At 44.0% G+C, this 25,350-nt stretch overlaps 2 long non-coding RNA genes across 3 annotated transcripts; one reads left to right on the forward strand and one right to left on the reverse strand.

Moving 5' to 3' along the window:
* Positions 1–10,296: 10,296 nt before the first annotated feature.
* On the reverse strand, positions 10,297–20,799 carry LOC311232312. The gene is made up of 5 exons (XR_014619936.1): positions 20,744–20,799; positions 16,216–16,381; positions 11,691–11,798; positions 11,348–11,558; positions 10,297–10,822 (listed from the first exon to the last, which is right to left on the reverse strand). It is a non-coding gene; the product is annotated as an uncharacterized lncRNA (long non-coding RNA).
* Positions 20,800–21,118: 319 nt separating this feature from the next.
* On the forward strand, positions 21,119–24,463 carry LOC311232473. Of its 2 annotated transcripts, none has more exons than XR_014619953.1 (4): positions 21,119–21,346; positions 23,131–23,310; positions 23,499–23,609; positions 24,292–24,463. It is a non-coding gene; the product is annotated as an uncharacterized lncRNA (long non-coding RNA). The 2 variants fall into 2 exon arrangements; XR_014619954.1 differs by having other exon boundaries at positions 23,180–23,310.
* Positions 24,464–25,350: the final 887 nt, after the last annotated feature.

A 25,350-nucleotide genomic window follows, 5' to 3' on the forward strand; every position in this document is an offset into this window, starting at 1 on the left:
GGATACAAGAAAGGCTGACCACATTATATAATAATAATAATAATAATAATAATAATAATAATAATAATAATAATAATAATAATAATAATAATAATAATAATAATAATAATAATAATAATAATAATAATAATGATAATAATAATAATGATAATAATAATAATAATAATGATAATGATAATGATAATGATAGGCTACATATCTTCTGTCTAATTAAAATAATATGCAACGTGAGGAGACACAAAAGCTTGCAGTACTGTACATCAACTGGCTGCCCTGGATTCATATGCCAGTCTCGAGAAAACACAGTAACACTACTATTTATGGATAAAGCAATGTTTTGGACATGGAAATGTAGGGTTTGTGAAGTAACATTTAATGAGGGCAGGGGTAATGCCTGGCATGCACTAGAAAATATTCCAAATCCTAACTGATATTGAAACGGTGGTGGAGCTCACACATAATAACGTCATATTTCAGTTTCTTTCTTTCGTTAGAACGCATTGGACAATTTTGCCAAAACGGAGCACCATGCACTTGAAGATTACACTCAGGTCTCAACTCTCTGAACTAGAGAGAATCTTCTAGAATGCTAGAATCTTGCAAGCACTGCAGGGCTTGACATTACCACCGCCACCCACCAAATGTGGCTTTTTGGGCCTTTCGGTGCCGAAATAATGGACTTCTTGTGGTTACAGTACATTTTGAAAAACAGACACCACACATTCACGGTCAAAAACTACTAGTATAACTGCCTTGTATCCTCATTTGGACCCTCGGAAATATTAGTAATCGTTTTTTGGAAAGTGCCGAGAGAAAAAGAAGAAAAGAAAAAAAGACTCTTCTCTCGTATCTCGGCTGCTCCGTGATCAGCAAGGTCTCCCCTACATTTTCAAAAGCCTAGAAAGCTTGTCTTATCTCATCATTATGAGTTATGCATGTCAAATTGATAAGGACCAAACTCCGCACCATGGGAGATCGGGCTTTCATCCGCTCCCAGTCTGTGGAATGCTCTCCCTGACCACCTGAGAGCACCACAGACTGTGGATGCTTTTAAAAAGGGCCTCAAAACTCAGCTTTTTAATAGAGCCTTTTGTTGATTTGTCTAGTTTTATCTCCACACATTTTATGTTCTTTTTACTCTTTTACTTTTTTTTTTTTTTTTTTATCTTTCCCCCCCTCCTTTTTCCTCCGTTTTTCTCCCATCCCAATGTTAGTCGTTATGCCAATTCCCAATCCCCTTCCTGGTCGCTGCGCACAGTCGGTCTGGGAGAGGCTATCACGTGCTTCCTCTGACACACGTGTAGCCAATCAACCGCTTCTTTTCACCTGGCAGCGCGGACTCTCACTGAGAGGGTGTAACGTGTGGAAGGATCACACTACCCCCCTTAGATCCTATCCTCGCTGAGCAGGCGCCCCGACCGAACTGTAGGTGTCGCTGTTTACAACGACCAGGACCCACCCATCAGCTTTCCCACCCCTAACACTGCCAATTGTGTTAGTATGAACGATGAGCAATGCGGAGAGCTGGGCGCAAATCCAGCGTCTCCTGCATTGGTGGCGAGCGCCTTGCCCACTACACCACCTAGCCGCCCTCTTTTACTAGTTTTAGTGTTCTTTTTACTCCTTACTAGTTTTAGTCTTGCTTATTTTATATAATCTTTTTTTTTAGATTTTGTTCTTTTACAATGTAGCGCTTTGAGATTTGCTCCACAATTATAAAGCAAATATATTATTATTATTCTTCATTGCGTGCGTATGTCTTTGGAGACCTATACTTCAGAACCACAACCTGAGACAAGCTGCATCTATCCGTCTATCTGACTTGGAAATACGGCATTCTGAACGCACGCGCGATGACGGCATTATGTGTTCTTTGCTATAGGTTCAGTGTGAACAACCTAGTAAAACTGGCAGATTGGAGGGAAAAGGAGGTTCTCCATTGGGGCATTATGACAAGATTTCTTTTTTTTTATCCACTTTTTCTCCCATTTTCTATGTTTCTCCCATCCCAATTTCGTATCGTCCAATTCAACCCTCCCCTGTCACGAACGCTGTTTCTTGCCTCCCACAAGCCGGCTGCAATGTGGACTAAGTCATACATAGCACGAGTCCCCTCCGATACTCGAGGTAACAGCAGTCGCATCTTTTCACCTGCGCGGCGCGATCTTTCAGCGTCAGGGGTCTGCGCTTTGGAGGGGCGCCGCCCCCATCGCTTCCTGATTCTACTGCGCAGGCGAACCAACCGACCTGTAGGAGTCGCTGTCCACAACGCCCGATCCCCAACCATCAGTTTCCCACCCCCTAATACTGCCAATGTGTATTAGTACGGACGGCCAGCTAAACTGAAAGCAATGTGGAGCGCTGGGCTCGAACAGGCGAACCCAGCGTCTCCAGTATTCGTGGTGAGCGCCTTGCCCACTGCACCACGTAGCCGCCTTATGATGAGATTTCTATGTGAAAAGGGCTTAGGTCTGCAGCTGGTCCTTACGCAATCAATTGGCCTTGAGTATAATTCTCTGAGGAGCATAGATCACAGGTCCAAACCACATACTTAATTTTTTTTGTATTTTATTTTTTTATTATTTTTTAAACAAACATATAAACAAACATGACAACACACGATAAGATATACAAGCATTAATTAACAGTGCATATCCAATGAAATCACCATTTAGTTAAATGTCTTATACAGGATATACCCTACCTGCTATCTAGTACCCTACACACATATGCTCTAGCTCGTACCCCCCCCCCCCCCCCCCCCCTCCCGGACCCCCCATTGGATAATCCATCCATTATAACTTGTTCCTAACCAGACACTACCTTTATATGCTAGCTTTTATTCTCTCCACCACTTCTAACCACATTGTCATTTTGGATTCATTGAGACCCAAAATTCTTGCTGTAGATATTTCTTGATAGATCACATCGAGATATGTAAGAATCCAGACCTTCCGGCAAATTTTTTCCGGTTGAAACCATCGTGATGCTATCAGCTTTTTAGCCACTGTGATACAAGATAAAACCAATCTCTTTAGTAGTACTTCAGTAGTATTATTTACATACTTAATCTACAAAGCTCTAGTAGTGTAGTCGATGATATACGCAAGTATCATCTCTTTCACTGGGTATTTCGGGTGTACTCACCTACTAGTCTAATTACCATTGAAATATATAGCAAGGTGGGCTCACTGTCCACCGCCTCCACTCAGCAGTGTACCACACACTTCACATCACTTACTACTAAGCTTGTCACTAAAGCATTCATGAACAGGATATAGGTAGAGTCACTGTGTTATCGGTAATAGAGAGTGGCAAAATGGCATTTATTCTATGAAAATGTGTATATTCTGGGCAACGTAGCTCTCCTTCCTGCCAGTTTGCCACTTCACAATAAACGTTCTGGGGCATACAGTTCTTTGACATACCAAATTATGTGTAATGTCACACAACAAGCTATTATCTGTACGATAAGGATTAAAATAATAAGGAATATCAAAATAAAAGCACACGTTGTTGAACTTGATCATGCATATTTATTAGAAAATGAAATTACAGCACTATGTTATCAATGAAATTAATTAATATAATCAACAATAGCAACAGAATTGTTTCTGTATACACATTTATAAAACAAGGCATATTTTGCCCAAATATGTTGCCAGAACATAAAAACAGAAAAGACAGTGCCTGTTTCGTCATGCGTAATGAACGGATCTAGGATCCAGTTGTCCAAATTGTCTGTGCTCTCCATGTACAGTAATAGTCGAAATTGTTCAATAAGCCCTTCTATGTGGCTACAGATGATGGGCTTCAAATAATTTTTTGCAACATTCTGTTCCTCCAAAAAGCCATCAAGCTGAGTAAATACCCCAAAATATCCCCAAAATATCCTGGAGTGCCATAAACTGGAGTTCCTTATTCCAGCTCTCAATTTGAGCTGCGAGTCCAAACAGGTCTGTGTCCCGACCCTGTAGTCCCAGTTTCAACGCATTGAGGCGGTCTGTTGAAGGCAGAGGTTCTAGGTAGGATTGTTAGTAACTGTCTAACTGCATATATAACTGTTTACACTAGTAACTGTCCAACTGCATATATAACTGTTTCCACTAGAGGGCGCTCTAGGCGGAGCCACTCATGGATACCACCAGGTGGCAAGTATAAATAGAGATGTCTCCTCCCATTCTTTCTCTTTCCCCCAGTCTTTCAGTAAGAGAAGACCTGTAGTGTTACTGCTCTGCCATGTGAATAATAAACCACGCCAGTTAAGGCTCAAGATAGAAACCATGCCTCTTGACCACATTATTGTTGCCCTATAGCCGAATTCTGTTAACAGGTTATGGGCCCAGATCACGCCGGGGGCGAAATAATAAGGGTAGCAAGTTTAGCTAAAGTATAGGCTAGGTTAGCACCGGGAGTACCGCGTGGCTAGACGCTAGGCCAACAGGAGCTAAAACTACGCCCACCATCAAAGAGCAACATGAAAGCCAAGAAGCCTCACAGGAGAGTCAAGAAGGTAGCAGCCGGGAGTCACTGGAAGGTAGCAGCCAAGAGCCCCGAGGAGGCGGAGACGGAGCAAGCTGAGCACAACGGAGGCGAGGGGGAGAACCCCATCTTAGAACGCGTGGTGACCAGAGGGAGGAACAAATGGCCCTCATTCAATGGAAAAGCAGAGAACTACGAGCTCTGGGAAGAGCGCATGCTATGCTGCATGCACGGTGCGGGACTGAAGGAGACGATCCTGGCAGCCCCCATGGGAGAACTGACGGCGGAAGAGCAAGCCCTGGACGACCAGCGTAATGCAGACGTGGAATGTGAGTTAGCACCGCTGCTCGACGACACCAGCCTGGGGCTGATATTCTGCGACACTAAAGACAGAGGCAGAGAAAGCCTGGAGGTATTGAGAGAGCATTACATCGGGCGAGGAAGACCCCGAGTCATGGCCCTCTACATAGCACTGACGACCCTGAGGAAGGGGCAAACCGAGACTGTGACCGAATACGTCAACAGAGCGGAGCAGATCACGACGCCATTGAGGAGTGCCGGAGAAGCACCAAGCGATGGGCTAATGATGGCGATGATGATGAGAGGACTACCGGAGCTGTACAAACCGTTCACTCTCCTGGTAACACACGGTTCAACGGACATGACGCTGGGACAGTTCAAGGCTAAGTTAAGAAACTTCGAAGCCTCAGAAGATACCCAACCAGCCGCCGCGGAGGCGGGAGAGAGGGTGCTAACGCCAAGGGAAAGGACCAGGACCACGACGGAGCTGGCATGTTGGCGTTGCGGAGAGAAAGGCCATCGGAGAAGTAACTGCACAAGGACTGTCTGGTGTGGCCCCTGCAGATCCACACGGCACGCAGGTAGAGCGTGCATGAAGAAACGCGACCAGGGCGCGCAACACGCGCATGGACAAGAAGGCGGCGATGGTCGGCGTGAGACGGACCGAGGCGACGCCTGGAGAGTAGCGGAATGAGAGGGCTTCATCCCCAGGGCGCAGACGGCGTACGTCACCAGGCCAACGCAGCTGCAACAGGCCCAAAGGAAGGGACTGATTGTGGACACAGGTGCGTCGTCCCACGTCATCAATGACAGGAGTCAGTTCAAGAACTTTGACAGAACTTTCCGCCCGGAGAGACACAGCATGGAGCTGGCAGACGGAAAGCGCACCTACGGGTTGGCGAAAGAGAGAGGAGACGCACAGGTATGCCTCACGGACAGCAGGGGGCGCCGGCGTACAGTGACGTTAAAGAACGCTCTCTATGTGCCATCGTTCCCACAAGGACTATTATCTGTAATAGCTGCTACTGCGAACGGTGCCAGAGTGTCCTTCATGGAAGGTAAAAATGTTCTTGTAGAGCCCAACGATTTGACATAGAGGTGTATCAGAGAATGTATTACCTGAAAACAGAGTGTAATGACAATGATGTGTGTAAAGTAACCGTCAGCCACGATATTCAGACATGGCATGAGATTATGGGTCATTGTAATTACGAGGATTTACTGAAACTGCAAGCAGTGACAGAAGGCATGCACATTGAAGGCGAAAAGCGTAGACCTGATAAAGAATGTGTCGTGTGCATAAAGGGGAAGTTTGCTCAATCGAGAAACAGAAATCCCACAGAAAAAGTAAAAGTACCACTTGCGTTGGTTAACACAGATCTTGCCGGTCCAGTAAGGAACGAGTCCATAGGAGGCTTTAGATATGTACAGTCTTTTACAGACGTGTGCACAGGGGCAGTGTTTGTTTACTTTCTTAAAGCAAAGAGTGACACACTCCAGGCCACAGAAAAATTCCTAGCGGACATAGCCCCTTATGGGACAGTAAGATGTTTGAGGTCCGACAACGGGACCGAATTCACGAACAGAGAGTTCCAATTACTGTTGAGGAAGAACAGGATAAGACACGAGACGTCATGTCCATATTCCCCACACCAGAACGGAGTGGCAGAGAGAGAATGGCGCACTCTTTTCGAGATGGCTAGGTGTAAGCTAGTAGGTAGTAACTTACCTAAGAGCCTATGGCACTATGCGGTGCAAGAAGCCGCTTACACCAGAAACAGGTGCTTCAATAAGCACACGGGCACCACCCCGTATACAGCACTGACAGGAAAGAAGTGTAATCTAGCCAGAATGCACCGATTTGGATCAGTGTGTTATGCGTACCTGCAGGACAGGGGAAAACTCGAGTCCAAATGTGAAAAAGGACTCTTTGTAGGGCATGACAAGGGAAGCCCCGCTTTCCTGGTTTATTATCCCGGTAAAGGGGTAGTGCAGAAACACAGGCTAGTCAAGTTCGTCACAAAGACAACATGTGAGGGCGAGACACAGACAGAGGAGCCAGAGCTGGACTCCAGAGTAAGGTGTGTAGAAACAGAGACACATCAGCCCAGTGTACTTAGCACGGTCATGCAGGCAGACAGTCAGCCACCCCCAGAGGGCGATGACGAGGAGCACCCGAGGGTGACGTCAAGTGCCCCAAGCAGTGGGAGGTACCCCTCGAGGGAACACAGACCCCCAAAGTATCTGACAGACTATGCTCGGAAAGGGAGTGACGAGGAGGACAGTACACCCATCACCGTTGATTACTGCTACAGGGTAGTTAGTGGGGTACCTCAGACCTTTAAAGAGGCCATAGTGTCCCCTGAATCAAGTAAATGGGAGAGAGCGATGGATGAGGAGATGAGGTCCCTAGAGGACAACCACACCTTCACTCTAACCAAGTTACCAGAGGGCAGAAAGACAGTGGGAGGAAATGGGTGTATTCAATCAAGGAGGGTATTGAAGGCCACGATAAGTACAAAGCAAGGTTTGTAGCTAAGGGTTACAGTCAGAGGGAGGGGATAGACTACGGTGAAACATTCTCCCCCACAGCCAATCTGACCAGTATAAGGGTAGTGGTGCAGAAAGCTGCTAAGGACAATCTAATTCTACATCAGATGGATGTGAAGACAGCCTATCTGCACGCACCCATAGATAGGGAGATATACATGGAACAACCTGAGGGTTACGAAAGGAAAGGAGAGAAGCTAGTGTGTAAGCTGGAAAAATCCATTTACGGCCTGAAACAGTCCGGGCGAAATTGGAACGAGATGCTTCATACATGCCTTATCAAAGACCACTTCCTACAGAACCCAGTAGACCCTGTGTTTACTCGAGCGAGTCAAAGTAGTCAGGAAAAGTGATCGTTATTTGGGTAGATGATTTGATCATAGCAGCGGACAACACCAGGAGCCTAGCACAGGTGAAAGAGATGCTCTCCACAGATTCAAGATGAAAGACCTTGGGAGGTTAAAGCATTTTCTAGGTATGGATTTTGAACAGTCTGCTAATTGTGTAAAGGTATCCCAGAAGAGATATGTGGAAAATATCCTGAAACGTTTCGACATGCAAGAGTGTAGATCAAGGGAAACACCATGCGATCAAAAACTAGACTATCAGGAGGATGCTCAGAAACTGACAGATGTAAACATTTACAGAGAAGCTGTCGGTAGCCTCATTTATTTAACATGTACCCGCCCTGACCTATGTTTTGTAGTGAGTAAACTGTCACAGCATTTCGCTGATCCCACAGAGGAGCATTGGATCACAGTAAAACATGTCTTTCGTTATCTTAAGGTACAGCAGACAGACAACTGTGTTTCAGAAAGAGCAGCAAGGGTCTAGGACTTAAAGCCTACAGTGATGCAGACTGGGCAGCTGACACCACAGATAGAAGGAGTACCACAGGATATTGTGTGAGTTTGAACGCAGACAGCTCACTGGTTTCGTGGAAAACAAAGAAGCAGCCCACCGTGGCTCTATCAACTTGTGAAGCCGAATATATGGCTAAAGCTATGGCCATACAGGAGTGTATTTATCTGGAACAACTGCTCGGAGGGATAGATACCTATGTATATAAGAAGACTGTTGTTTACGAGGACAACCAGGGAACCATTGCGATTGCTAGAAACCCTGTGTGCCGACAGAGATGTAAACATGTCGATATAAAATACCATTTCATAAAATCTGTCATCAGAGAAGAAAGGATGACACTGATGTACTGTATTGTCCAACGGACGACATGGTAGCAGACGCTATGACGAAACCTGCTTCCAAATTGAAATTGAAGAGATTTGCAGAGGCCATGTTTGGTGTGTAGATATTGACTGCCATATTCTTTTGATGTTTTTGGAGTATATTATTTCCTTTGTAAAATGTCTTTCGAAGAAGTTACCCAGTATGCTAATACAAACCTAAGTGGGAGTGTTGAAGGCAGAGGTTCTAGGTAGGATTGTTAGTAACTGTCTAACTGCATATATAACTGTTTACACTGGTAACTGTCCAACTGCATATATAACTGTTTCCACTAGAGGGCGCTCTAGGCGGAGCCACTCATGGATACCACCAAGTGGCAAGTATAAATAGAGATGTCTCCTCCCATTCTTTCTCTTTCCCCCAGTCTCTCAGTAAGAGAAGACCTGTAGTGTTACTGCTCTGCCATGTGAATAATAAACCACGCCAGTTAAGGCTCAAGATAGAAACCATGCCTCTTGACCATATTATTGTCGCCCTATAGCCGAATTCTGTTAACACGGTCAATCTCAGCTAGATATGCCAGCTTTGCCAGCCATTCATTATCAGCACATTTATTTAGGCTGCCAATAAATTTGAAAAACCTGGAGTGCGTGCCTGGACTTGTTTCCCTATTTTTTATGTATGGTATCAGATGTTACAGCACCCAGTGTCAAGTTTAGTGAGGTGAGCGCGTTCTACTACTTTTTTCAGCACATTTATCTGCCAATGGGTTGTTTTTGTCTGCAAGGAAAATCTGCGCTTCTTTTATCTCTGCGCTCCTGACAACAAACATATCCATTGCGAGTGTCAAGGTTATTACACAAAAGACGAGACGTGGTCTCTGCGATTATACATGCACAGGGGAATACTGTGTCGGCCTCCGTTGATGAAGGTGCGAGACATGGCAAATACAAACAGCTTCCAGGTGGAAAACTCAATCTGAGTTGGGCTCGTCGGTTTTTCTCTCGATTTCTTTTTCTTTTCTTTTTTTTGGCAATGGCAACCCCACTGTCACCTAACCGCGACCCCACTTTGGGTCGCGACCCGTAGTTTGAGAACCGCTGCTTTAGAATAATGGGAACGATAGCCTCTTTCCATGAGGGAGAGATCCTGGCTGACCTGAGACTAAATTAATCATGTAATAACGGGATTAACTCTTCTTCGAAGCTCCCAAACCATCAGCTCCTGGTGATTTCCCTGATTTTGTCAGATGAATTGCATTTTTTTTTTAATCTCTTCTACTGTTATTTCTGACATCAACATCTTATTCTGCTCTGCACGTATTGCTGGCAAGTCCAATTAGTCTAGGTCGGATTGTGCCGGCAGAGAACACAAATGTAATTGGGGTGATGTTGAAAAACTGTCTAAATAAATAAAGGTTTCAAATCAAAAACATCTTTGAATCAAAATCTAAATCCTTTTAAACCCCTTGATGTACAGTAGGGATTATACATAGATATATACATATTTTAATTAGTAGTAATATAGTAATTATTTGTGGGGGGGGGGGGGGGGAACTATTTCTCAGGTAAATAATGTGTATTACTTTTACTGCACTTTAATGAAAGAAATATTCTTTCAGCAATGTTATGAGAATGTCAACATAATCACAAGTAAAGGGTTGAGGGCACCAGAAGAGAGAGAGGTAGATTTGACTCAACGTTTAATGATTCTGTGTATTTGACTAACTTGCAACCAGTTCCATAAAACCAGCTAACAGAACCCAACCATAGAGAGAGAGACCTTTAAAAAGTGTTTTCTTTTATTAAAAAAAACAGATAAAACATCAAAATACTGAAACAGTATTTTTGCACAAATCACAGTGGTTGAAAATGATTACAAAATATTATTATAAAAGAAATTAAATAATTGGCAACAGCAGCAAAAATTGTTTTTTATTTTCTTAATCAACAGCACTCATATGAGTAAAAAAGAAAACAAAATTACCTATAATGACAATAAACTGACACAAGTGTGCTGTAAATCATCTTGGATTTCATGTGTCTTCAGAAAAACGTGTCTTATGTTATAATCAGAGCTACAATCTGTATCTAGTCTGGTGGTTCCCATGTACTTCCTCCACTCATTTAACTGACGTTCAGCATGACTATAGCTATATGACTAAGCATGGTATAGATTAATGGGATCAGTCTCCGGTCCTCATCTCTTGTATATGTGCAGGTGATTGTGGCACACGGGGCAGGTGTGATGTACATCGTGCAGTTCATGACAGAGGAACGGAATCAGACAGCAGCCACAGACTAACCTAAACACACACACACACACACACACACACACACACACACACACACACACACACACACACACACACACACACACACACACACACACACACACACACACACACACACACACACACACACACACACACACACACACACACACACACACACACACACACACACACACACACACACACACACACACACACATTAGATGCTTTATTTATGTCCACATAAATACAGAGTACATTAAGGACATAAACACTAACAGTGCAATTAGCTCATTGTGAGTTATTCAATTACGTTTGTAACTGTTCAGCATTCAGCATTCATACAACTCAGTCACATGTTGCAGTGGGTACTGCTGATTGGCTCAAACACAGCGTATTTACAAACAGGGAACCCATCTATGCTGTATGTGTGTGTGTGTGTCTATGTGGATGTGTGTGTGGTGTACATGTGTGTGTGTGTGTGCATATATATGTGTGTGTGTGTGTGTGTGTGTGTGTGTGTGTGTGTGTGTGTGTGTGTGTGTGTGTGTTTCTCACCCAGTTAAAAGCAGGAGAACACAGGTGCACCAGGCAGCACACCCAGGTATAAATTTAATTTCCGTGACAACAGACTGTTGACAGTAGGGGCAGCGTATTGAGGCCGGGCAGGATCCCAGGGCAAGGACTGTCTGAGGCTGGACCACTACAACGGTCTGCTGTGGTGGCCTCTCCACCCTTTCCACCCTTTGCACCCTCTGCACCATGTTCGCTAGCAGGCAGAGAAAGACACAGGGAAGATGGAGGAGGACAGACCTTGTGAGGCTACAGTATGAGATGACTTTTCTTATTTGCAGTGATTAAATATGTAATCTGATTGGAGGAGAAAATTACGAAGTCGTACTGTGTGCTGTTTGATGGACAATGTAGCTGGTGTGTGGGGGTTGTGAGGTCACACGTGACATCATGGCTGGCGGAGCAAGGACAGGGTAGGGATCGGTCGCCAAGGTAACTGTAGAAAAAAACATATAGCTACTTACCTATAGACAGGTCCTGAGAGCGGCAGAGAGGAAGTATAGAAAGTGTCTCACTGCTGACCTCGCCACATATCACAACCTCTTGTTAGCCTTCTCCAAAACCATTACTAATGCCAAAGCTTCTTTCTTTCACCACAGGACCGAGGCCTCTGCCAAGAACCTTCACAAACTGCATGCTACCATGTCCCCCCTCCTCACTGCCCCCCCCCCACCCCCTCCCCCCTCATCTCTCTCTGCCCAAAACTTTGCGATCTTCTTTGAAGAAAAAGTGGAGAACATCCACAGCTCCTTCTCCCAACCCCCACCCATTCCAAATACTGAATCGAGAACCTCATCCTTCATTCTGTCATCTTTCTCTACCATTACAGACGCAGAACCGTCCCACTACATGCCAGCTGGATTAGTTACCCTCCCCACTCCTCCAGACCATAGCACCAGACATTCTCCCATTTCTAACTGCAACCATCAACTCCTCCCTCAACTCGGGGGTGCTCCCCACATCCCTAAAACAAGCCAGAGTCACACCGGTCATAAAAAAACCAACCTTGAACCCCACCGCCATACTATCGTCCTGTCTCTCTTCTCTCTTTCCTGTCTAAAACACTTGAACGTGCTGTATCCAACCAACTTACTGATTACACGTCTCTGAATGGATCTCAGCCTGTCTGTCCGACATCTCCGCCTGGATGACGACCAACCACCTCAAACTGAACCTAAGCAAAACAGAATTGCTCCACCTGCCGGCCAAATCCTCCCCCCTGACCGACCATTCCATCACAGTCGGGAATGCAGCTGTGACCGCGTCCCCGACCGCCAAGCACCTTGGTGTTGTCCTCGACGACCAGTTGAACTTCTCCGCTCACATCGCAGCGACAACTAGAACCTGCAGATTCCTCCTGAGCAACGTCAGAAGGATCCGCCCCTTCCTGACAAAAGAAGCCACCCAGATCCTGGTCATCTCCCGCCTCGACTACTGCAACGCACTGCTTCCGACCACTGCCACCAAGACTCCTCAACTCATTCAACTCATTCAGAATGCAGCCGTGCGCCTGATCTCAAACCTACCGAAGTCAGCCCATGTCACCCCACTTCTTAGGGACCTGCACTGGCTCCCCATTGCCCCCATTGGAACAGCTCCCACCTACCTCTGGTCAATGGTCTCTAACTACACACCATCAAGACCCCTATGCTCTGCATCTTTCGGCCCCTCAGACCCACTCCTATCCAAGCGCCGGGAGGGACATCAAAGAGAAGCCGCCTATTCTCAGTCCTTGCCCCACAATGGTGGAACGAACTTCCCACAACAGTTAGGACAGCCGAAACCCGTCCAGTCTTTCGCCGTCGACTAAAGACACACTTCTTCAACCAATATCTGAAATGAAAAAATAAATGAAAAAAAACCTAACTAACCTTACTGTCATGCACTTGTACTAATATACTAACCTACACTGTAGCACTCAACACTTTGATGAACATAGTTACTCAGCTGATTTGAGTTGTGCCCTTCCTGCTGACTTGTCGTACAGAACTTGTAAATCGCTTTGGATAAAAGCATCAGCTAAATTACTTAATGTGATGTACCTGCCTGGATAGTCTGCATTTTAACGGTGAGTGAGTGAGTGAGTGAGAGAGAGAGAGAGAGAGAGAGAGAGAGAGAGAGAGAGAGAGAGAGAGAGAGAGAGAGAGAGAGACAAGTAGTAGGGAAATAAAGGGGTAGAAAGACAGATAGGCGGGGCAGGGTGGGATGGGGGGGACTAAGAACCACATGGTTCCCATTCCAGAGGAGAACTGGTTGTTCCAGCTGTGATGTCACGACTGTGTCACCATTATGGGAAGTGTCTCAGTTTCCGAGAGAGAATATCGGCAAATCCCAAACGTCATCAGCCGCGATCAGATCGGGGTAAAACTTTCCCGTTGCACCTTTTCCAGCAAACAATTAATTCAGTTGAGTCGTATCAAGTTCAGATGTTGTTTATTGTTGTAACATCCTGAATATTCTGCTAAGTATTCAGAAGTGCTGACTAACTGTTACTTCCCCTGTGTGTGTATAAAGTGTGATAAACAGTGTTCCTTTTGATATCTCGCCCGGACTACTAATGATGCGAGGTGCTACTCTTTCTCCGGCTTCGATAGGGATCACTAACATAACATTGAAGCATCTTTCTCCCTTTCTGGAGTGGTCCTATAGTTGGATCAGTTGCGGTTGCCAGCAGGGGGCAGTGGTAGCAGTGGTGGCAGGTGGAGCGGAGGAGAGAGAAGCAACGAGCAAGAGATGATTACCTGGAGGGCGGAACACCAGGAAGTTCTCTTCGACAGTGAACTTGGACATGAACGGTCGCAACGGGCGTGTGCTCTGGAAGAGCCCCGTTGGAAGAGTGGTGTTGAAGAGCCCCGATGGAGAGCGACGGGTGATAGAGAGTACTTGCTAGATAACGTGTTATCCTAGAAGTACAAGCAATAGTGAAGTGTGTGAGTAAGCGATACGGAAAGAAGGACCAACGTCCATAGATAACGTGTTATAGTAGCAGTGTGTGCGGTGTATTAGCATGCTGCTAACGGCTATATTGACTCCAGTATAATACCGGGGGCGCGGCGCTGAAGACCGGTGGTGCATACAGCCACGTTGCGTTAGTAGTACAGACGATAGCAGGAGGGTGCACTAAGACCCACAGTTTAGCTGTGTTTAAGGTAGCCAAACAGTTTAGAGCGCGCCAGCATCAGACAGCAGCCCGCAGTGGACGTCTCTCCGACGCCGCAGAGGACACCTCTCCCCACCAGCAGAGGTCGCCACAACACAGCACGCTCCTCCAGTTTCACCACTGCCCATGCTGTCTACCCCAGCCCGCTGCCTGTGCTCGCGGGATCGCCCGACGCCATCTTGTCACCCGGACGAGAGGTGATGAGAGTGGGTCCGCCATCTTGGCTAAGTACAACGGTACCTCGTGTGCCCACAACAATATCCATTAGAGTGTCTAGGGGTACCCCAAACATTATAAGCCGGCTTTAGAGTAGGTTTTATTTGGTAACGTGGGCCCACATTTAAATGGTTTCTTTTGTATTGGTGTATTACTGTGACGTTCTTGAATTCCCATTGAACTACTTACCTTGTGCCTGGGTCTCCCCTAATCCAAGCAGGGTTATTATTAATGTATTGAGCACGAGGTGCCTATGATGGGAATAGTGTTCCCCTACAATACAAGTGAGAGCACCCGGTGCCGTTCATGAATACATGCCATATGAACCACATAAAGTACAACTTGTAACTGATAATTGACCAGGCTTATATATAAAGTAGATGTAAATGGGAGCACGGTGTGTGTGTCTATTTCTGATCATATGCTAACCTTGTGACCGGGTAAATACTTGTGACTGGTATAATTATTTAACCCTTCCACCCCATTCGCAGCATATTCATTGAGGGTCTATACAGGTGGTCAAGGAAGGGTACTGCTTAAAGGGAAGCCCAATATAACTATTGAACTGACAGTCACCGGGTGTGGGAGGGCTAACGGAGGTACTGGGGGAAGTGAGAGTGTGTGGGGAGCTACTGCTGACAGCCTTGGAAGGCGAGGAAGACCAGAGTACCACCCCCCAGGTTAGTAAATCCTGGGCCCCATCCGCTCCTGCTGCACGCCCTCCAGAACGACGTTCCGGGCCAAAGACGGGGGTACAGATAGATCCAACTCTATTGTATCCTGCTACCAGGTGGCTGTGTATCACTACTCCCATAAGCAGGGATAATCCACCCTTCTACATTGTGATCCCATCGATCTCCAAGTATAGGATGCACAATACCAAACGAAAACGAACAAACAAACTACAAAACAAACTGTGAATATTAAAGTGTGGTTGCTGCGTGTGTGTGGTCGAAAAACTGTATGATTGCCCTGTCTTTTCCGAATAAAAAACGCCCTTGTTCCCGGTAGACATCCACTTTAACACCTGCTAATGATTATCAATCAGCGAACCATTAGGCCTATCATTACCATACCAAATCAACATAGAGGGCACAATCAGCACGCAATCAGGACCCTGATGTAAACAAGACGAAAGTCTTTCTCTGGTCTGCATCCCCTTAACAATTGTATGTATTGAGCTGTACTGTACTGTACCCATTCTGCAATCTGTTAATAAACTTTTCAATCAATCAATCAATCAATCAATCATTCCACATGACCAAACTAAATTATTTCTGCTTCATGATGAATAAATACACAATATAGAATATAGAATGAGTTTAAATCTAAATATCAAACACATGATTGTCAAAAAGAAAACATTCTACATAATAAGCAATATGGCTCCACCAGAGAGAGAGAGAGAGAGAGAGAGAGAGAGAGAGAGAGAGAGAGAGAGAGAGAGAGAGAGAAAAGAGAGAGAGAGAGGGAGCACCTGCTTCTCCATAGGATGGAGGGGATGTTGGTGGTAATGCAAGGGAAGCATAGTAGGTGGGGGGAGAGGTGATGCTGAGGGACACTGTGTTCACGACGGGAGGGTGGAGGTTGGCCTCGTAGTACGACGGTGGATCCATCAGGAGGTCATCTGATCAAACATGAAGCTGGTGATGAAGATGAGCAGAGACAATGTCACCTTCACGACGAAAACACCTAAAGCACATGTAGAGCAGTAACTCTGCCAGAGGACCTGTAGTAGTAGTAGTAGTGGTTTTTTATTCAGTCATCACACTCAGGCTACGTTTAGACGGAGAGAGTCTGAACAGAAACCGCAAAAGTCGTCTTACGGTCTCGCTTTTAATTTTGCGTTTAGACTAGCGTTTTGGGATGGAATTCTGCGTGCAGACGACGCTGTAACGACTCGAGACGACGGAGCCCCGCTGTCACACGATTGGCGCATATGTCACATGACGTGCTGAGAAGACCCGCCCTACTCTGCCTCTGATGGGTGGGGAATGTGATTGGACCAAAGCAGAGTCACTCACAGACAGTGGGTCCAGTACTAATAGTTGTGATAGCCGCGGGACAGATTCTTGTGTATTTAAAAGTACTGCCAATGTAGCCTTCAGGTGATCGCCATGGATAGAATCAGACATGCTTTGTTTACGCTTCTAGGCTACTGGCGCATGCCTGTGATGTAAGCAGTACGCGCGACGAGAGCCTTGACAACCCTTTCGTCATCGTTTTATGCGGTTTGACAGGTTTATCGTTTCTAGGAATTCCACCCTGGAAGGTGGTCTCACTTTTTTACGGTTTCACCCCGTAAAAACGCCGTTTCCGTAAACGAAAGGCACATCCAAAAAAATATTTTTGCGGATTCACCTGCTAGCGTTTCCGTCTAAACAGGGCCTCAATACAATAATGCACTCCAGACTGTCAACTGTGACAACCCCCACTCTGTCTGCTAATTGGTGAGTTTGCTGACTCACCGAGTAGGGTATATCTGCAGAGCCGCAGAGCCCCGGCTTGTACTGTGTATGACTGTGCGTCGGGGCTTGTACTGTGTGTTGTTTCCGGTAAAACCCGGAAGTAGTCAGTTTGTGCTGTTTATTTTTAACCCTAACCATAACCCGCAACACAGAACACAGAAATGCAAATGCTGTCGAGTCCTCACTGCTTGTAAAAATAAACAGCACAAACTGACTACTTCCGGGTTTTACAGGAAACAACACACAGTACAAGCCCCGACGCACAGTCATACACAGTACAAGCCCTCACACACAGTACAAGCCGGGCTCTGCAAATATATGCTATTGGATTCACCAGGGAGCATGGTGGAGTGGGTGGCTCGTTAGCCCAATCAGACTCACCTGGGCAGTGAGAGCTGCCTGTAGGTATATATGTGTCCCTGTATTAACTCTCTGGGCTAGATCCAGAAAGAATGGATTGCACGGTGCTAATTGCACCCTTACTTACAATTCATTATGAATTGAAAATGGGGGACCCTGATGTAAACAAGACAAACGTCTTTCTCTGGTCTGCATCCCCTTAACAATTGTGTGTATTGAGCCGTACTGTATTGTACCCATTGTGCAATCTGTTAATAAAATTTTCAATCAATCAATCTGTAACTGCCTCTGTGTTCAGTTTAAGTTTTGGTTCCTACCAGGTTTTGGTTCCTACCTAAAGGCTGCTAGTGTAGTGATTGTAATGGTACATAATTCACCCATGTTAGGAACATTCTAGAACATTAGGACCGCCAGTGATGATGTCATAGCTGAACATGCTAGAACATTCTAAAACATTAGCTCTCAAAGACATGGGACATTAGAGACAAGTAGAAATACTATGGATGTAAATAAATCCAATCAGTAATAAAAATAACGTGTTGCTGTCATCATTGCAAGTAGAGGGAGTTACACAATCAATCAATCAATCAATCAATCAATCAATCAATCAATCCACATTGAGCCATGTCCCTCAATTTTGCATGTCCCTTTTCTGCTAGTGATGTATTTGAAGATTTGCAAGCCATTCATCCCAGGAGCTCAACCAGAGAGGATACATTTGATAAAATTAACCATTTATCACAGAGCACATATCAATCAATAGTTCCATCTCGACAAGTATTGTACATGAGACTTTATAAACAGTGGATTTGTGTGGTCATAGTAATCAGCCGTATTAATGCTCTGAATGGCCCGCTTTTGCAGTAAGACTATTGTATTTACAGTCTTTCTAAATGTTGACCCCCATACTTCCACACAGTGATATGTAATAAGTGAGCAGTAAATTATATACAAGGCCTTACAATTTAATATATCCTTAGATTTATACAGGATTCCTACTGACTTTGAAAACGTTCCTTTAATATAGTTAATAGTTTCCATGTTAATTTCTGATCAATAACTATCCCTAGAAACTTTATCTCAGAAACTCTTTTGATTTTAAGTTACAGATTTTTAACTCGATATCCCCATCTATTTCCAAAAAACATAAATGTAGTCTTCTGTACTTCTCAGTGTAGTGCTGAGAGACAGGAGACTGCGGCGATGTCCTGAAGTCGAAGGTAACTCCTTTAATATTAATCAGCACAACTACAAGATACAATACATTACTAGAAAGCTAAACAGAATGCACCGCTTAAATAGGCATGCTAGAGGTTTCTAGAAGGTCCTACTATGACATCATCACCAACGTTCCAGAATGTGCTACTATGACATCATCACGAACGGTCCAGAATGATTGGGCAGCACTAAGGTTCTAGAATGTCCTGCCATACTATGACATCATCGCCAACGTTACAGAATGTACTACTATGACATCATCACGAACGTTCCAGAATGATCGGGCAGAACTAAGGTTCTAGAATGTTCTGCCATGACATCATCACAAACGTTCCAGAATGTTCGGGCGGCACTAATGTTCTAGAATGTTCCTAACATTAGTTCCGTGGGTGAATTATGTACCATTACAATCACTACACAAGCCCCACCCAGAATTCACCCATAGTCAAAATCCCCCCGGCGAGCGGGAACAACTGCCCGGCCTCGGCGCGTGCGGAAAACCGAGGTCGGGGAGGAAGGAGCGGCATGTTGAAAGACAATTTATTAACGTCAGACCAAGTTTTGAGAATTTTGAGAAAATCATACAGAACTTCCTTTAAATTATTTTCTGAGCAATATGTGGAGTGAAACTGTGGAACAGTCTGAATGTGGTGCTAAAGCTATGTCCAAATATGAGACAATTCAAACTGAATTATAAGGAAATTATGTTCACAAGGTACAGGGATGAGGAAGGGATTTGACATACACAGGTGTTTACATTTTTATTTTATTTCTTTCATGTTTTACATATATCGTTTTTGTTTTTTGTTTAGCATATTATATATTTGTTTTGTAAAGTTTTAAATTAGTACACTCATTTGAGTAGTGGAAAAGGGGTAGGATTAAATAAGTGTATACTTCTTCCTACTCCTTTTCGAACATGTAAATTGAGTTATGTTTTGCTTTTGTTTATTATTATAATTCTTTTCATTACATTTCTTGAGATCAATGATTTGTTTTGATTTTATATTGTTTGTATTTATTTACATGTTCGAAATAAAGATTTCAAATCAAATATAAATTTGTATCAGCTGCAAAAATTAAAAAGTTTTAACAGTTCAGCAACATTGCAAATATCATTAATATAAAGTATAAAACGTGTTGTACCTATCACACATCCCTGGGGTAGGACTTTCCTAAATCCTGACACAGTCATTAATTGCTGTCTGTTTTCCTAGTAGCTCTTCAGCCAAGAGTTAGCTATACCTCGTATCCCATACTTCTCCAATTTCTCACTAATATACTGTGATCTATCAAAAGCCTTCTGCAGATCAATACCAATACAACCATCATCATTTTCAACTGCCTTTGTTATTTATTCTGCAATCTCCATTACTGCACAGTAAACACCTAAATACATACTGGTTCACTCAATATTTTTTATTTGCCAATGAAAAGATCCAGTTGTCACAAATAATTGATCTAAGATTTTTTTTTTAAACAACTGGCCTCAAGCCTCATGTATGAGCCTCAATATTACCCATGGATGACTAGATATTTGGTTCATAGAAAATCTAAATCTAGATCTTTCAAAAAGCTCTATTATACTGCTACATATACATAATAAATCATGTAGCAAGTGTTATAGAAGTGCTATAAAGTAAACATCTTTACAACGTCTCACTACTCACATTAATCATAACTACATGACCAATTAATTATGGTCCATGTTTAGTCCTGTCAGAGGGACCTCTTCATGTAAACAAGTCCACAAGTACCCAAGGCAAGCCATCATCCCCCCCCCCCCCCACACACACACACACACACACACACACACACACACACACACACACACACACACACACACACACACACACACACACACACACACACACACACACACACACACAAATGGTGTAATTATGCTAAATGTACAGTAGTACCTAAATTATACTGCATGTAAAAAAACAGCGGTCTTACCGGGAAGAGACGAACACGGAAACTGAGACACTTCCCATAATGGTGACACAGTCGTGACATCACAGCTGGAACAACCAGTTCTCCTCTGGAATGGGAACCATGTGGTTCTTAGTCCCCCCCATCCAACCCTGCCCCGCCTATCTGTCTTTCTACCCCGTTATTTCCCTACTACTTGTCTCTGTCTCTCTCTCTCTCTCTCTCTCTCTCTCTCTCTCTCTCTCTCTCTCTCTCTCTCTCTCTCTCTCTCTCTCTCTCTCTCTCTCTCTCTCTCTCTGTTCCCACCATGCATCACATACATAGATGACAACATCCATCATTATCTACCACCTGTCTTTCGTTTTCCATCACATCCCCTTTGGAATGAAAAGCGTAACTGCCTCTTTAGTCGTTATGCCAATCCCCCCCTCCCCTTCCTGGTCGTTGCGAGCATGTGCCCCCTACTTGCCGGTCTAGGGAGCCCTGAAGTCTATCACACGCTTCCTCCGATACATAGGAGACAGCCAGCAGCATCTTTTGACCTGACAGCGAGGACTCTCATCAAACGTCGTTGTTCCTGTGCTGTCTGTATCAAACGTCGTCTTTGTAGTGTTGCTCTGTCTAAAAGTAAGTGTATTAGTTTCTATTTTGTCATCTTTTATTTCGTGTGTTATGTCCGTTTTCTGGTTAGGTTTGTTTTGTAGTCAGTGTCAGCACGGCTGTGCCTATTGTTATTCTCATATGTACTTTTGGAAGTTGCCAAAGTAAACACTTTGAACTGTGACCGTCGACTCCTGCCTCATCTCCCTGCTTATTCTTTCCTGCTGCCTTGGGTTCTACCACCACTTTATCATATCGTAACAAGTTTGAGTAAAATGTACTGTACTCAGTTGGAGTCAAATTTACTCAGTTTGAGTCAAATTTACTCTGCGAAATTTACTCTGTAGAAACCGTATATACTATGATTGCGTTAATCCTAGTGTTTCCTTCTCTACAGTAGAATGTAGAGAAGAGTACTACTACCAAGGGAGGTGAAAACAACACTCGGACCAGGATTGGCAGGGGTGCAGGCCTCTTATCCTGGCTCTGTGATGATGTGAGGGTTCTCAGGTTTAGGTGGGCAGAGGCAGAGTGACGCTGAGGCGGGGGCAGGCAGAGACCCATATAAGGCCGTGGAGACCTGCTGGAGAGAAAGTTCCTGGCTGTGGCTGTAACATATATTATAAAAATAATAATAATAAAAATATATGGAGAGAATGTGTGAGGGACAGAGGAACAAACAATCAATGAATAGATAAAGAGAGAGAGAGAGAGAGAGAGAGAGAGAGAGAGAGAGAGAGAGAGAGAGAGAGAGAGAGAGAGAGAGAGAGAGAGAGAGAGAGAGAGAGAGACAGACTAATAATAATAATAATAATAATAATAATAATAATAATAATAATAATAATAATAATAATAATAATAATAATAATAATAATAATAATAATAATAATAATAAATTCAATTTGTACAACACTTTCTATTTGTGAAAATCTCAAAGTGCTAGAGGAGATAAAGATACAAAGTTAAATGAATAAAAACAATAAAAATAAATTTAAAAGAAAATAATAATAAAAATGAATAAAAGTAAAAGAATAATCCATGCAAATGCCTTGTTAAAAATAAATGTTTTTAGGCCCCTTTTAAAAACCTCAACGGTCTGTGGTGCTCTCAGATGGTCGGGGAGGGCATTCCACATCTTTCCCGTTACAGAGGAGAACTGGTTGTTCGAGCTCTGATGTCACGACTGTGTCATCATTATGGGTGTATTATTATTAATAGTGTCTCAGTGTCCTTGTTCGTCTTCCCGGTAAGACCGCTGTTTTTTTAATTTAGGTACTACATTTAGCATATTTACACCGTGTGTGTGTGTGTGTGTGTGTGTGTGTGTGTGTGTGTGTGTGTGTGTGTGTGTGCGCGCGCGCGGGATGATGGACTCTGCTTGGCTTGCCTTGGGATACTTGTAGAGGAGGGGTTCCCCATACCCACCAGCTTAGAGGGTGGCGCTGGGGTTCCCGGCCATTGTAAATGTCACAGTCTTTCTTGAGGCCAGTTGTTTAAAAAAATATCTTTTCTGGACTACTACTACTACTGTGCAGTAATGGAAATTGCATAATAAATAACAAAGGCAGTTGAAAATGATGATTGTGCTATTGGTATTTATATTGATCTGCTGATGGCTTTTGATAGATCACAGCATATTAGTAAGAACTTAAAAATAAGTCATAAGTAATAATAATAAAATAATAAGCTTTTGGTTGAAAAAAAAAAAAAAACGTCTATTGTTGAGGGTTACAGATGTTATCTTTTTTTGTTTTGGTTTTGAAAGCTTCATTTGATAAAAACAAATATATATATATTTACATGTGCTTTAGGTGTTTTCGTCGTGAAGGTGACATTGTCTCTGCTCATCTTCATCACCAGCTTCATGTTTGATCAGATGACGGATCCACCATCGTACTACGTGAACACAGTGTCCCTCATCACCCCTCCCCCCACCTACAATGCTTCCCTTGCATTACCACCAATACCCCATCCATCCCATGGAGAAGCAGGTGCTTTCTCTTTCGTTTTCTCTCTCTTTCTCTCTCTCTCTCACTATCTTTTTCACTCTCACACACTCTCTCTCTCTCTCTCTCTCTCTCTCTCTCTCTCTCTCTCTCTCTCACTCTCACTTACTCACTCACCGTTAAAATGCAGACTATCCAGGCATGTAAGTAGCTATAATATGTTTTTTCTACAGTTACCGTGGCGACAGATCCCTACCCTGTCCTTGCTCCGCCAGCCACGAAGTCACCTGTGACCCCGCAACCCCCACACACCAGCAGCTACTTTGTCCATCAAACAGCACACAGTATGACTTCGTATATATTTTTTTAAATCACTGCAAATAAGAAAAAGCATCTCAAGTTCAAGTTATTAGCTGTTATTAGCACAAAAATGCAGAACACTTTTATATGAAATGCTTCTTTCTGTTTTGCTCCCGAGAGTGTGCTAGATAAAAATAGATAAGTATAAAATAAGTATAAAATAGAAGGTCAAGTACGTAAACAAGTGTAAACAAAAGTGTTCAATATACATATATACAATATACAATGCAGAGTAGAGAAAAAGTAACAATATACAGTACAATGCAGAAATGGGATGAGGTGCAACTTAGGGTAAGGTGCAATGAGGTATGAGTTGTAGTGCGAATCTCTTTGCCAATAAATATAAAGTGTGTTAAAGTGTCCAAAGGGGGTAAAGTGGGTGCTACACTGAGTTGTTTATTTAAAGTGAGTGTTGTACGTGTGGATGTGTGTGCTGTCTAGGGCTGTCCCCGACTAAGGATTTGGATGGTCGACTATGATTGGCCAAAATTAAGAGTTACTAAGAGGTTGGCTAGTCGACTACAGCTCCTTTCGACCGATTAGTCGACTAATCGACTAATAGGGGTCAGCCCTGCTGCTGTCAGTGTATTTGATGGTTTGTTACATATACTTGCAGCCTCACACGGTCTGTCCTCCATCTCCCCCGTGTCTCTCTCTGCCTGCTAGCGAGTGTGGTGCAGAACATGCTGCAGCAGACCGTTGTAGTGGTGCAGCCTCAGACAGTCCTGGGATCCTGCCCGGCCAAAATACTCTGCCCCTTCTGTCAACAGTCTGTTGTCACGAAAGTTAAATGTGTACCTGGGTGTGGTGCCTGGGAATGCTGTCTTATCCTGGCTGTATCTGGGTGAGAAACACACACACACACACACACACACACACACACACACACACACACACACACACACACACACACACACACACACACACACACACACACACACACACACACACACACACACACACACACACACACACACACACACACACACACACACACACACACACACACACACACACACACACACACACACACATTGCACACACACATGCACACACACACACAAATCAAATCAAATCAAAATCACATTTATTTGTAAGGCCCGACAACACACGTTAATGTCCCCATGGGGCCGGACACGTCTTCTTTAAACAAGTCAAGAAGAAACATCACAATGAGTCAAGAACAAAACACCATAAAGTCCAAAAAATTTAAAATAAATGCTAAATAAATTAATGCAATGCGAACACTCCCAGACATACCCCACGCGAAGGTAAGGAAAAACTCACTAAAACCTTTCAATAGGAAAAAATGCACCACAGGCAATGTGGAGGAGAGAAACCTAGAAGGGCCGTTCAAGGGGGGATCTCCCTTCTTAGATGTCGGTGATAGTAGTGTTGCAGTAAAACAGGCGAGCAGTTGGTAAAGCATGCACACATGCACACACACACACACACACACACACACACACACACACACACACACACACACACACACACACACACACACACACACACACACACACACACACACACACACACACACACACACACACACACACACACACACACACACACACACACACACACACACACACACAGCGTAGATGGGTTCCCTGTTTGTAAATACGCTGTGTTTGAGCCAATCAGCAGTACCCACTGCAACATGTGACTGAGTTGTAGTCTGTCAATATTGTTCTGATGGGGATCATGTTTGCTTTCCACCCT

The sequence above is a fragment of the Notolepis coatsorum genome (assembly GCF_963971535.1).
Source record: "Notolepis coatsorum genome assembly, chromosome: 7".
In the NCBI taxonomy this organism is placed as follows: Eukaryota; Metazoa; Chordata; class Actinopteri; order Aulopiformes; family Paralepididae; genus Notolepis; species Notolepis coatsorum.